A 14733-nucleotide genomic window follows, 5' to 3' on the forward strand; every position below is an offset into this window, starting at 1 on the left:
GTGAACTGTATTAATAAGACAAGGAGAAACTGTATTATCCCGCTTGTCAATTGGGGTCCGAGCCCAACCGAGACAGATCCAGGGGTGAAAAGTTATCACCCAAAGTTCACCATGAAAAGGAACTGTTTGAATAAGCTTTAAGACTGTGAGAAGTCTCCTCCCGTAAGACTGGGACCCAAGGATGAAGCCATCATCCAAAGTATCAGAAAGGTCAGCGCCTGGAAGAGGGGGACCAAACGGGGGTGAAACCGTCACCCTGAGTGATGCATCAAATAGAACTTTTGTGTTTGTTTTGTTGAAACTATCAGGCCCTCGAGGGCAAGAGACTTTTTATTGGAAAGAGACTTTAAGCCATCAGAGAGTCTGATAGCTGGAGCGGAAATGTCAGCTTGTGCTGGAAAGCTTGAGTGTGTGCTGTGCTCAGGAGACCCACCCTGTCCCATGCTGAAAACGTGCAGAAGGGAGACCCCTGGCAATCACATCCTGACTTATTATTTGAGAACACTTCTTTCTTTATTGAAACCCTATCCCACAATTCTTTTGTATTTAGCGTAAGGATTGGCAATAGGTTTTTCTGAGTATAGGCCTTTTTAATTTGACACAACACCACTAGGACTGCCTTATTTTCATTTGATGATCAACGCTTGCTCCCATCTTAGATTTAGGTTTAGGTTAGGTGTTTTCCACCCTGTAATAATAGTTCAATAAACACCCTTGAACTGTGATGACTTGTGTCTGTCTTTACTGTTGCCGCCATGAGTTCCTTACAGACAGCATAGACATTTGCTATTAAAGCACCCAGTGTTACTGTTGCTCGCACCATCTTTGGAGCTACATTTGTACTGCAGTTCCCTCTATGCTTCAATAAGCAGTAGAACCTTCATCAACTACAACTGTTAGAAAATGATGCAGCCAGAATTGTTACAAACTCTTCTAGACCGGAACATATTCAGAATGTGCTGAAAAAACTGCACTGGCGTCCATTCAAGGACAAGATTCCTTTGAAATTCCTGGCTCTGACCCATAAAGCACTATATGGCTCCGCTTTATCTTAAACACTGCATTAAATGCCATACCTCTTCTCATCCTCTAAAAGCCATATACCGGAAACGTTTCTGCTCCACGCTTCCATCATGGCAGGGCATTTAGCAGGTCTGAGAATATTCCTAGCACCCAAAGACAAGCATTCCTTAAGGGTGAAAATCAAGACTACCATTTTTCTGGTTTCTGTATAGCTCCATCTTCGGATTGCTCGTCTCTCCTGCATTTAGCTGGATAAGCACTTGGTTACCCATATTTTGCCCCCCATTCTGCAGGGGGGAGCAATATGATGGTAACTAAGGGAGAAATAGCAAATATAATCCAAACACAAACTGATGCAATAATGTCTCCTATCTGCACAAAGCACTGATCGTAGACAGCATGCTGCATTGATGTACTCAGACAAAGCAATGCAAGGTTGTCCTCAGACAATACAATGCAATGCAATAAAGGTCTTGTGAGAAACCAAAGGGTGCCTCACCTATTAGTCCCCACATATCTCTATCTCTCTCAGGTGGCCAGGGCACAGCCAACGCCATTGGATCCAGACCCTTGGGGTGGACCAGTGCGGGAAGATCACCTTGGTGAGGGGGACTTTGTGGAGTGGGGCTGACGCGACCGATGGCGAGATGCAGTATTCTCCCTTTCCATGACCTCTCCTATTTCATAGGATTCTACGATGTCCCAACTTCCCCATCCCCTTTTCCACACTGGGCCCGGTAAGAGGATGACAGAGTAACAAAGCTAACCCTTACACATCCCATTGGACATGTCCCGCTAATTGAGTCAGGCAAAGTCAGGCACTTGACTTTAATCACATACATCTGATACCCATTAGCTCTCCCCACACAGATAAAAGGCAGAACATAGAGACACACTCTGAGCAAGGTGGAACACGAGAAGCAGCATAACTTCCGTGGCGAAGGTGAACCTACTGGAGCAGGGCGACGGATCGAGGGAGGAGAACCAAGGGTAAAGGAACCCAGGAGTTCCCTGTAGGAGGTCTTTGCCTCCAAAGAAGTGTATGAGATATGTGGAGAAGGCCAGATTCCAGTCAAAAAGACTGCATTGTGTTTCAAAGGTGCATGCAGCCATCTCTGGTGAACGACACAGTTAGCGAGGCGAGGCCAAGCCTGTGGTATTAACCTTGACTCACGATTAAAGACAAAAGACAAGAAAGGAATGCACACAGCCGGTGAGTTGGCGAGTGACATGAGAGACTGGGAAGATTTACGTTGCAAAAGTATATCGCACAATTGAAGGCTGCATGCGTGTGAATGAGTCACGAAGAAAGGCAGATCTGTGGTGAACTTTAAAATAACCGATAACTGTGAAGCCAGTGATACAGAGTAGCAGAGTGGTTCTACGTAATGAAGTAGCCCACTCAAATGTCTCTGCAAAAGGTGAAATGTTTTATTATAAAGCAACAAAGTGAATGAACTTTAAAGAGGTTGATGATCAAGATTGACCCCGGCGAAAGGGGAAGTAAAGAGTGAATATTGAACTCATGTACTCATGAGATTGAACTGCATCGACCAAGAAACACTGGGGCAAATAACACAAGGGTGCGAGTTGAAGGGAAAGCCTAAGTGGTCCTGCGGAGGTCTATATTAAAAGCCTTGTACATTCGAAAGTCTTGGACATCACAAAAAAGGTCTGAGCCCGACTGAGGGAGACCGGAAGTGAAGTGTGATAAGTTAGTGGAAGGGAACCCCTAACAAAGGTGAATAAATCTTGGGGATGTGAATACTTACAAGTGCTGTGATGGAGAGGCCTGGGCCAGAGAGAGGCCTACGTGAACTTTTGTTGAACTATGAACCTTTTGTTGAACTGTGAAAAGAACTTTTGGAATGTTGGAAAAGGGACTTTAACGTAGAAGGCCAGGCGATCCATGTTTTGAACTTCTTTGTTTTGATAACCTGAGCCATAGTGTATCATCCTGTCTACGGGTACCGCCTTAATCCATGCTGTCCAATATGGGAAGGAGAGCTACTCCGCTACTTTGATTCTTTATATTTGAACACTGATTTTCCTTTGCATACATGTCACCCTTTACACACTTTTTGTACAGAAGATAGGGCAAATCTGAGGGTGTCTCACCTGCTAGTCCCCGGGGATCTGTCATCCAGGTGGCCAGGACATGGTCATTTCTATTGAATCGAGTTCCTGGGGGTGGGCCAGGGCAGGAGGATCACCTGGATGAGGGATCCTCGGGGAGTGAATTGGGACCCTGGAGGGTGCAACGCGGTATCCCCTTCCCAATAACACCTTTTCCCCATCCTACCCGGTAGGATACCTAGTAACTCAACCCCCCCCCTTCTGACATGAACACTTTCTCTTGGACAGTTCACTTTGAGCGACAACAGACTAACACCAGAGCCGTATACCTGACATGTCCCAACACAAAGGTCAGGCAGAGTCAGGAAATTACTGATAATTACACACACAGGACTTCCATCACACTTCCCCACACGGATAAAAGGTGGAGCACGAAAGCACATTCTGAGCAAGGCAAAACGCACGAGGAAGCAGCAATTCCAAGATGGCAGTTTAAACCGAGGAAAAAGGCAGCAAGACCAGAGAGGGCAGCAAGGAGGGAACTACCCGTGACATTTTCGGAGCAGAACCGTGACTTTCGAGAGTTCTAAAGGAAAAGAAACATAAGACCGGGAATTGCAGCTGATGAATGGTTCTGGGTGGGTCCAAGGTACACAGGGCCCTCCTGCATTGATAGCTAAGGCGTCTGATGACCACTGTCAGGGGCCACAAGCTGTGCCACAAGCAAGCTCCCACAATTACTCTAAGGGCCTCAAGACTTCAGCAAACAGGCTCCAGGCATCTGGCACCAGGCTCATATACTGTAAGGAGATACTTACCAGGCTTACTTTCAATTGACTACATGGGTCTTTAAATCCAACAACATGCAAGCACTCACAGAGCCTAGTTCTAAGAGCCAAGCCATGCGGTCTAGTGTTTTGGGTGTGGCAGGCCTGGAACTACTTTCCCTGGTACTGCTTTACCTGGGCTATATAAACCACACCCTGACTGCAGAACACGCTTCGCGTTATTATGCAACCAGCAGCGTGACGTTCACCGTGTCCAGCTCCTGGTCCTCGGCATCTTCCTGTAGTCCTGCAAGAAGAACAAGAACAATATTATTCTGTTTTACAGAAAACACCATCCAGCACTCAGCATCTCAACCGGGCTGCAATCTGTGGAAACCGCGAGAAGAAGAAACATCACTGTGAGTACTAGCTTAAGGACTTCCGGCGAACCGCTACCACAGCTGCTGCTCAAACATCGCGACCTGCAATAATGAGAAAATGAAAAACACTATTAGAATGCGCGTGCTTCCAAAACATTGAATTCCATCAGCCTTACCTGAATTCCATTGCGCTAGGCCGCGCTTCCATCCGGAGCACCACAGCAACATCTGCAAAGGAAAAAGAGACATATGCAGGTTCGCTTTCAATATTAAACAACCGCACAGCACTTTACTTACCTTAACGGATTCCGGGGGCCTGTTTTTCATCGCGCTCTCACCCACTCACAGCATCACAGCGGCCTGTGAGGAGAAGAAGAAGAAAACACAGGTTAGCTTTAAAAGACAATAAAGACGCCACGCTTCACGCTTTCTCTTACCTAGAAACGCGCCTCTCCATCCGGCACGCCAGCATCAAGACATTCGCACCTTAAGAGAAGGAGATAAAGACATTAACAAATTCCCACCATAAACAGAACAAAGACTTACAATTAACAAACCTACTTGCCTACCAGCAGATTCGGGGTCAGAGCAGGCCTGGGCCCAAGGAAGGCGTACTGCACCAGTGAAGCAACTCAGGCAGCGCGCCAATAAACGTCAAGTGCCCCTGCCCAAGAAACACAGGACGGGTAGCTCACCCTACAAATAACTAAGGTGAGAAAAGAACCCAGTGGGAAGGGAATCGTCAGAGGGAGCTGGGAGATTCACCCATTAGAGACAGTTATCACAAATCCTCCCTTCTGTAATTGCAGATTTATTATTCAGCACTCGGCAACTATGCATCCAGGGTTCCAGATCTCAGAGCCTTCCAGATGCCCCCGGGATTATCAGGTGAGCTTAACAGGCTGGGAGAAGCGATTGCTGCCATGGTACTATCCTTGGCTCTGAAAACAAAGCAACGCCAATGAATTCAGCACAACCGGTGAGTCGGAGAGACTGATAGCAGACCGGAGTGTGTTACGCTCAAGGTTGCAAGCACCAACATTGTATGAGGAAAGATGACTCGTATGTGATTGAACTTCATGAAACTGAAATAGGTACTAAATACAGAGTGGTCCGGCGCCACATGGGTGCTCACTCGAAGGTCTCTGTTTGGTATCCAACTGAGCGTGTGACAATTATTGAACTGTGAAATCGAAGTGGTCCTAAATCAGGTGCACATTCGAAAGTCTACAAACTGAAATTGGTCTGAGCCCGGCTGAGGGAGACCAATTGTATAAAAGGGGATTTGAGCCCGGAAGAGAGGGATCCGGTGTGCACCGTGTGTCACCCGAGAGGATATTGCTGTGACAAATGTGAACCCGACTGAGGGATGTCTATGAAATAAAATGTGTAAGGCTAATTGTATAAAAGGGGATCTGAGCCCAGCTGAGGGGGATCCAGAGTGAAGACTCGCCCGATTTGAATATTTGGAAAGGAACTTTCTGTGTTGTTTTTGGTACATCAGGCCTGCTGAATCAAGAAACTTTGAACGTAAGAGACTTGGGCACAAAAGACCCTGATGTTGGTAAAAGGAACTGTGTCCTCATGCCGAAGAAGCCCAAGAATGTGCTATGCTCAAGTGAACCGCCTTGTCCCATGCTAAAAAGCAGGGAAGTGTGGCCAACGGCCTGAACATCCTGCCTTATCATTTGCGAACACTTCTTTTTATTTGACAAGACACCACTAGGACTGCATTATTATTATTTGATGTTCGTAGCTTGCTCCAATCTTAGATTTAGGTTTAGATACACGTTTTTCACACCCTTGATAAAGTTCAATAAACTCCCTTGAACTGTGGTCACTTGTGTCCGTCTTACTTTGATACCCTGCCTTCCTTACAGCATGCATTAGGTTTTGTTATATAGGCCATTTTGATTTTACAGAGACTAATTAGGACTGTGCTTTCTTTATTATTTGATGGTAGAGACTACTCCCATTTTAGCTATAGGGCAAAATAGGAGGTTTTCCAAACCCCAAGAACTGAATAAGGTTTTACAAATTGTACCTTTGTGTCAGTGTCATACTTGTGATACCATGCCTCCCTTACAGTATCCATATGGCACAATCCAATATTGGGCCCAGAATGCACAACGATTGCATGCCTCTCAAATCACTGTCATTTGAAGCAGTGGTGCTCTCCTTGAACTGAATGCCAGGCTTCCTGAAAACCAAATGCTACCTGTAGACTTCAGTTTGATCACAATTCCAGCAAATGTTCACAATCAAGCAAAATAAGTGACTGGCATTAACTTCAATGTGATCATTCACCAAAAGCATTTTTACTTCACATGTTGAAATGTACAATGTTGACCGGCATCATTCTTACCCGAGAAGCAAGACCAGCAAAGCATGGGCCTGTGTGTCCTTCTCTAGCTGCACAGCCTGAACGTGGAGGACTGCCATTCTGCCAATGTGTGGCCAAGAGGCCCTCTTGTGCCAGTCTCGTCTCTTCTGCCGATATAGGAGGCTGGTGTATCCCCTGTCCAAGGGCTCATCTTCCAAAGGGCACTCTATTCAATGCGGTTATCGAGGGGCTGGCAAATCAACAGTGGCAGTCCAGTATGCCTTCCACTTTCAAATGCTCATGTCAAATGGCCAGTTATTTACACCAGACCCAGTAGACACCGGAATTGGGGAAATCGGCCTATTCTCTAGCTACGAATGCAGGAGGAGCCAATGCTAGCATACATTAGGTGTTTATCTCCCTCTTCTGAAATGGAATTGCTGCTTAGGAGCTCCCTCAGTGGAGGGAATTACAGGGCGTGTTCATCTATCAGGGACTGATTTGCAGATGGCAGAGATATGAGCAGAGACACACAATAGATGGGGTATGGACTCAGCTGTCTTTGTGTACTTACCTAGAGTCCAAGATCATAGCAATCACTTTTTAGGGTCCTGGTGCAACTACACCATTTGCACCTTTACAGTTACACTACTGTGAGTCTGCAGAGCAGTGGTGTTCCAGTACTTGGAAGCAATGTTGGGAGCTCTGATCTCTTCTCACCTGGCAAATGTAAGTATATAAACCCTTTCTTGCTATATATCCACTCCAAGTTCAACTCATATGAGGATGCTCCTGGTGGCCAAATATGGGAATATAAACTGCCAGCTCCAATTGCTCTTCCCGGATTGGTACAAAAGAGAACACACTCCTGCTTCCAACCTACCCTGCCCTAACCAGCCAGAGTCTATGATCGATTCTCCTTTGGGTGGTACTCCTGGGTCGCCCACCAACATAACCAGCATCCCTTCCAGTGAATGAAGGTCCCAGATCCACCAAACTACCCCTCCCTCTGACACGCTGAGTTAGAGTCTACGCTCTCCTGCCCTCACCCCTCAAGAGAAACCATGCGCAGCAACCATGATATGATATGTTTATTTATATAGCGCCTATATGGGACCTTTTTCTCTGGGAACCTGACACCACCTTACTTTGTCCCCTAGAGAGTCAGAATTACGCACTTGGCTGTAGGCATGAGTACCTTAAGCCACGTTACAGCACTGTACTCCTACTGGTAAACCTGACTCCCATTCCCTGATGATCTGTAACTTCCGAAACCCCCCCCCACACACACAACCCTCCCCTACCCCACCCACACCCATTGTTGTATAATTAACTACAATGTAAAATGTAAACTAGAACCTTGTATCCATTATATATGACCTATTATGCTTTAAGCATTGTCTGGGCGTGTCCTAATGCTCATTTATACACATTCACAAAAACAGATAGTTAATGTCACAAAGGTATTTTGTATGGCACTGTCACAAGTCAGTTTGGGAATAAGGACAGACACTTAGGTGGTTTGCAGGATAACAACCTTTATTAAACTGTCCCAACGTATCCCCAAGGCTGGATGATGATAATTATGCCCCGACAAAATATCCCTGTAAAAAGAAAAGGACTGTGGCCCGTGCCCGTCTCTGCTTGGTCTTCAACCAACTCATGATCCTTTTGGAGGCCGCCTCTTATACCGGGGTAAGACGCGGAGGATGAAGGGTAGACAAGTCCCCATAACAGTCTCTCCCCTAACCCCCTGGGAGACCGATTGTCCCGAGTTGGGGACCGCTATGAGGAAGCGGGCGTGAAGCCTAAACCAACTCCGCTGTACTACCCTCGACTTGGGACTGTGTTTGACGGTGCCCGGCAGCACAATGAAACATCACTTCTCATCTCCATGGCTCAGCCTTCAACGCAGGCTGGCCACGCAACAAAAACTTCCCTCTCCTTCAGTAAGCCCACACAAAACTCCTGGCCTCTTCTGCCACTTCCTGTATCAAGAGAAAAGGACCCATTAGTCCCTCCTTCCTCCCTGATTCCACACTGTGGTCATCAGTCATTCCCCTTGTCACTCATCCTCTCAGCCAGCTCCCCCCAACCCCTATCGCTGTGGTGCTCTATGCTGCCTTCGCCCCATCAGGGTCTAACTCACTCTCCTTCTTTTGTCAGGACCTCTCCAATGCTTGCTGCTCCTGGCGGCTTCTCCCTAGTGAGTTAGCACCCCCTATTGCTTCTTCACAGCCCCTCCTTATCAGGCCCTTGCGTTCAGGAAGAGCATGAGCGCGTGACAAGAAGGCTGCTTGAGTAATCAGTCGCCCTGAATGGCGGACAGTCTGAAAGGAAAATGGCTGCAGGGATAAGAACCCTTGTAAGATCCATGGATTTGTGCCCTTGTGTCTCTCCAACCAGACCAGTGAGGCATGATCTGTCACCAATGAGAACTGACGGCCCAGGAGGTAATATCACAGGGATTTGACAGCCCACTTGACTGCCAAACACTCCATCTCGATGGTGGCATAGCCCATTTCATGTGGTAGTAGCTTTCTGCTGATGAAGAGTATCAGCCGTTCGGACTCTCCAGTTTTTTGGAAAAGGACTGCTCCAGGGCCGGATTCGGAAGCGTCAGTATGTAAGTGTGCCGAATAATCAGGACATCGCAGCACTGCTTGATTGGTGAGTGCATTCTTCAGGGCAAGAAAAGCTGCCTCAGTGGCTTCACTTCTCCAGACTCGCTTCACGGTGGCAGCCGTCTTCAGAAGATCTTTATTGTGCAGTGATCGTCGAGGAATGGGGTATGAATCGCTGATAGCAACCAACGAGGCCAAGAAAGGCTCATACTTGCCAGTGTTGGATGGGAATTACAGTCTTTGAATCCCCTCCATTTTCTCTTTCTGTGGTCGGATTGTACCATGTCCCAGAAAGTACCCTAGGTAATTGTTGTGAAAGTTGGCCATCTGGGTTTTCTTAGGGTTGATGTGGAACCCTGCTTGCTGTAATGCCTCCAGAATAGATCCCAGATGTTTATGGTGCTCTTCCCAGGTGGGACTGAATACAATGATGGTGTCTAAGTAGGCCTCCACATACTGTTCATGGCACTTCAGCACTGTATTCATTAGTCGCTGGAAGGTCGCCGGGTGCCCCATCGAGGCCAAAGGAAGCACAGTAAATTGGTATAGCCCTGACTGGGCAGCAAAAGCCGTCTTCTCCTCATCTGCGGGACACAGTGGAATCTGCCAGTACCTCTTTGAGTGATCTATGATGGTGGGATACTTGGCTCTACCCAGCTTGATCAGGAGGTCTTCAATTCAGGGTATGGGGTATGTGTCAAACTTGTAGACCTCATTAAATTTACAGAAGTCCATACAGAACCTGGAGCAACTATCAGGCTTGGGAACCAGTACATTGGGCTACCACCACTGGCTGTGGGACGGCTCCATCAACCCCATCTGTAACAGACTGCACCTCCTGACTCACGGTCTGGATTCTGGCTTCCGGGAGCCGGTAGGTGCGCAGCCTGACTGTGGTCCCTGGGGTTGTCTTTGTACGATTGTAAGCCTTGGTGGTACGCCCTGGTAATGAGGAGAACAGCTGGGAGAACCTATTAATTAGCTGCTCCAGGACCCAGATTAATCTTCAAGGCCTCCTTTCTGACATGATCCCAATTTTGGGGTATGTCCTCATTAGGGACTTCCTCTGTGCTGATCAAGGTGTTGGTGGTTGGGGGTTCCACCCATCTTTTCAAGAGACTGACACAATAGGTTTGTACGGGTACCCTCCGATCATCTTGATGCACCTTATCTGTACCAGGGCGGATGACTTGGTCTATGGTGTAGGTGCCTCTCCAGGCCTCTAACATCTTGTTTTCCATCATCGGTATGAGGACCAACACTTTGTCCCCGACCTGAAAGATCCGCACTCGGGTCCCTCAGTTGTTGTGCTGCTCTTGCCTCCCCTGGGCGATGGTGGAGAGGAGTCTGGGTGATTCTCTGCAGTTTCTCCACTCTCTCACTGAGCTGGGCTGCATATTCTGTGAGGGTAATCTCTTGTTGGGGTTGTTCTTCCCACCATTTTTTCAATAGATATACCTGCCTTCCAAACAATAGTTTGAAGGGTGCAAACCCCGTTGAGGAGTGGGGGGTGTTCCAAAGGGTCACGGGTTTCCAGGGTATCAGTCTGTCCCAATTCCTTTCTTCTGGCTTCAAGTTTTCCTCTATATATATAACAACAAGGACCGTTTTGGGATTGCCTACTGTGGGTTGCCCAATTCAATAGTCACACTTAGGAAACACACAGTTTATTTGTTAAAAAGATGATATAAATAAATAAATACAAATAAATACAAATGATTTGAGTGAGCACGTGTCTCTAGCTTGGCTTTCAAGCATATGTGAGTGCACTGTGTCGTGCTAAAAAACACATGTTGGGCCACATAAAGAGTGGGCCATGTGTCTACTGCTTTCTAGATGAAAAGAACTGGAATCTTTAATGGGTTTTCTCTGTCTAGCAGGTGCAGAAGTGTTAAAAAAGAAGAACAAAGGATATTCTTCAGTGAATCTTTTTCTCTTGATTCTTTCGTGAAGGTGGGACCCTCGGGATTAGTTGGTTTGGGGATCCATAGTCCAAATGCACTGACTCTGGGTGATCTTATTGTCCTCTGGTAAGGGGTAGTTAGACCACATTCATCAGGGCTTGAATTGTGGGCATTTAGGTGAGTTACTATTGCAGCTCTATTTCCAGTTCTTTTCATCTAGAAAGCAGCAGACACATGGCCCAACATGTGTTTTTTTAGCACGACACAGTGCACTCACATATGCTCTCAAGTTTTCCTCAACATTAGTTTTAATAGTTTGATTATACGTTCCAACAGCCCATCGGTCTGGGGATGGTAGACTGCTGTTCTCAATTGTTCCATGTGCAAGGTTTCACGGACTTGTTTAAGGACTGCCTACATGCAATGTGTGCCTCTATCTGTTACAATTTCTCTTGGGATGCCTACTCAGGCTATAAACAGAACCAGGGCATCACAAATTTGCTGTGCATTGGTACTCTTCAAGGGGAAAGCTTCCGGGTAGCGAGTGGCATAGTCCACAATCACTAACAAATATTTGTGTCCCCTGCATGTGGGGTCCCAGGATGTCCATTCCTTACTCGGTGGAAGGGTTCGAGAATCAAGGGCATGGGTTGCATGGGTCACTTCGGAATGTTGCATTTGTTCTTTTATTGGCATTGGGCACACTGCTGACAGAATCGGGTGACTTGTCCAAATACCCCTGGCCAAAAGAACCTTCCAAATACTTTCTGAATTGTCTTTTTGGCCCCTAAGTGGCCCTCAACCACTTGCAGATGGGCTACCTCCAGCACTCACTGTCAGTCGATATTTAGTGGGCAATAGTAACTGCCAGATGGACTCTCCACCGGGTTTCACCATCACTCGATAATACAAGCCCTCGAGCTTGATAAAGTACGGGCCCTCACCCTTTCTTGTTTCCTCCTTGGATGCCCGGGCATTACTCAACACTGGATCCAGCTCCTGGGCCAGCCAGAAACCATCTCCATGCTCATCCAGTTTCCAGTCCACAATCACGGGTAGCATGTTTTTTCTCGAGCCACTTCCTCTGTGTTGTCCTCCCCTCGGCTCCACTTTTCCGCTCTTTAACTGGAGGACAACAAAAATCATGGAATAGTGGAAAAGGGCTCTCCAATCAATTTTGCTCAATGGACTGTATAAGGCGAGACAGGTTTGGCACATCAGAGCCCACCACTAGGGGTTCAGGTAGCACAGGCAACACTGTGGCCCTCCACTCTATTTGTTCTCCCGCCAACTTAACCTGGATCTCTTTCGTAAGGTATCTCTTCACATCCCCATGCACACACCTGCTAGGAATACTCATGAAGGTCTCATGGACAGCACCTACCAGTACTGAGCTGACCGATGTCTGTAGACTTAAAGATTCGATCATGGCTCGAGTGGGTCATCCATCCACCTCTGCTTCAGTGGTGTAAACATATGGGGATTTCCAGGGTCCCTCTGGCTCCATGTAGTTCCCTTCCTTTAGCACATCGAAGACCTTGATATCCATAGGCTTTGCCTTACTTCTTTTGGGACATAACCGGGTGATATGGCCCGCTCCCTACACTTGTAACATTGGGACTTCTTGGCACCATCGCGGTGGGTCGGCTCGGCATTCTTCCTTCACCTCCCAGTCGTATCTTCAGCCCTTCTCCCCCTAGAGCTTGTCCAAGTTGGGCATACGTCATCAGCATCCCCTGTCCCACCTTTTGGTAGGTTGAGGCTATGTTAGCGGCCTCTGTCAGGCTGGGTCTATGATATTGTCACACTCAGCACTGGATTGGCATTGGCAGGGCCTCAACAAATTGTTCAGCACAATCCTTTCTGCCATTTCCTGTGTCATGGTGGTGGTATGGAGCCATTTGTCGCCCAGTTACTCAGTAGAACAATTGCCTGGGAGTTTCTTCTTGCAGCAGTTAAGTCTCTCTGAACTTTATCCTGTAGGCTTCATCATGTTCTAGTCTCTCCAGGACAACCCTTTTCATATCCAAATAAGTTGTGTCCCCCGTCGGGTTCGCCGGCTGGTACCTACTCTGCATTTCCCCGGTCTTCAACCGTGCAATATAGTGGCACCATCTGTCTGGTGGCCATTGTGCATTGCGCGGGTGCCCTTTCAAAATTCAGAAAGGAGTGTGCCAGGTCTTCTCCATGGGTGTACTTCTGTAGGATAGTAGCTGGTACCTACGTGTGCCTCTTAAAATTCGATGCATCCACCATTTGCGCCTGCTTTACCTGTATTGCCTGCTGAAATGCTTGCCGGTCAGCCTGCGCCTGCTGACTCTAATTGCAAGGCCTGTTGCAGCTGGTGCTGTCCCCCACTTACGGTCTGAGCAATGCTTCCATTGTCTTCCTCCTTATTCCACTGCTTGCCACCAACTTGTCACAAGTCGGTTTGGGAATAAGGACAGACACTTGCGTGGTTTGCAGGATAAAAACCTTTATTAAACTGTCCCAACGAATCCCCAGGGCTGGAAGATAATTATGCCCTGGGAAAATGGCTCTATAAAAAGAAAAGGGACGTGGGCTTTGCCAGTCCCCTCCTGGTCTTCAACCAACTCTTGATCCTTTTGAAGGCCACCTGTTATACCAGTGCATGGGCCGGTGGATGAAGGGTAGACAAGTCCCAATAACACGGCCCCCCATCCCCCAATAGGAGACCGACGTGCCCGATTTGCGGGACTGCTGTGAGGAACGGGCATGTAGACTAAACCAACTCTGCTGTACTACGCAGCAGTTAAACCCTCAAATCGGGCATGTGATTGATGGCGCCCAGCGGCACAATGAAACTACACCTCTGTGGCTCGGCTCTAAACGTGGGCTGGTCACCGTCGGCGCCCAGCGGCACAATGAAAACGTACTTCTCGGTCAGTAATCTCACATGAAACTACAGTCCTCTTCCTGTATCAAGAGAAAAGGACCATTAGTCCCTTCTTCCTCCCCAATTCCCCACTGTGGCCATCAGTCATTCCGCTTGTCACTCCTTCTCTCACCCAGATTCCCCCCCTATCGCCATGGTGCTCTGTGCTGCCTTTACCCCATCAGGGTTTAACTCACTCTCCTTCTTTTGTCGGGACGTCTGCAATGCCTGGTGCTGCTGGCGGCTTCTGTCTGGTGAGCTAGCATCTCCTGTTGCTTCTTCACAGGCACCTTTTGGCCTACAGAGCTTAAAGGAGAACCTGTTAGAATCTGGTGTCAAGACAGCCATGCGCTTTTAGGCTATAACCAGGAGCTAAATAGCTACCATCTACCAGCAATTCCAGAGCCTTTTCTTCTCATAGCCCCACTTTCGCCTCACAATGCTGGCCAATATAACTGCCACAGACATTCCCTTAAGGAATAGTCCTTTCGGATTAATGAAAACTATTCCTCGCAACCCTCATCCTCTGCCTGTAGGCCACAACAACACTTTGCTGACCTTTCATAATGTCCACCCTACTGGAGACATATAAGCCATATACCCATCTCCTACATACATTTATCCCCCAAATACTCAAAGAAACAACCTTCCGTTTTGACTAGGGATATATGACAAACATTGCATACTTGTCGTCTTTCTGAGGCTTGTATCGGAGAAAGAAATTTAGGCGCTGCCAGTTC

The sequence above is a fragment of the Ambystoma mexicanum genome, chromosome 1p (genome assembly GCF_040938575.1).
Source record: "Ambystoma mexicanum isolate Mex_15411 chromosome 1p, UKY_AmexF1_1, whole genome shotgun sequence".
NCBI lineage: Eukaryota > Metazoa > Chordata > Amphibia > Caudata > Ambystomatidae > Ambystoma > Ambystoma mexicanum.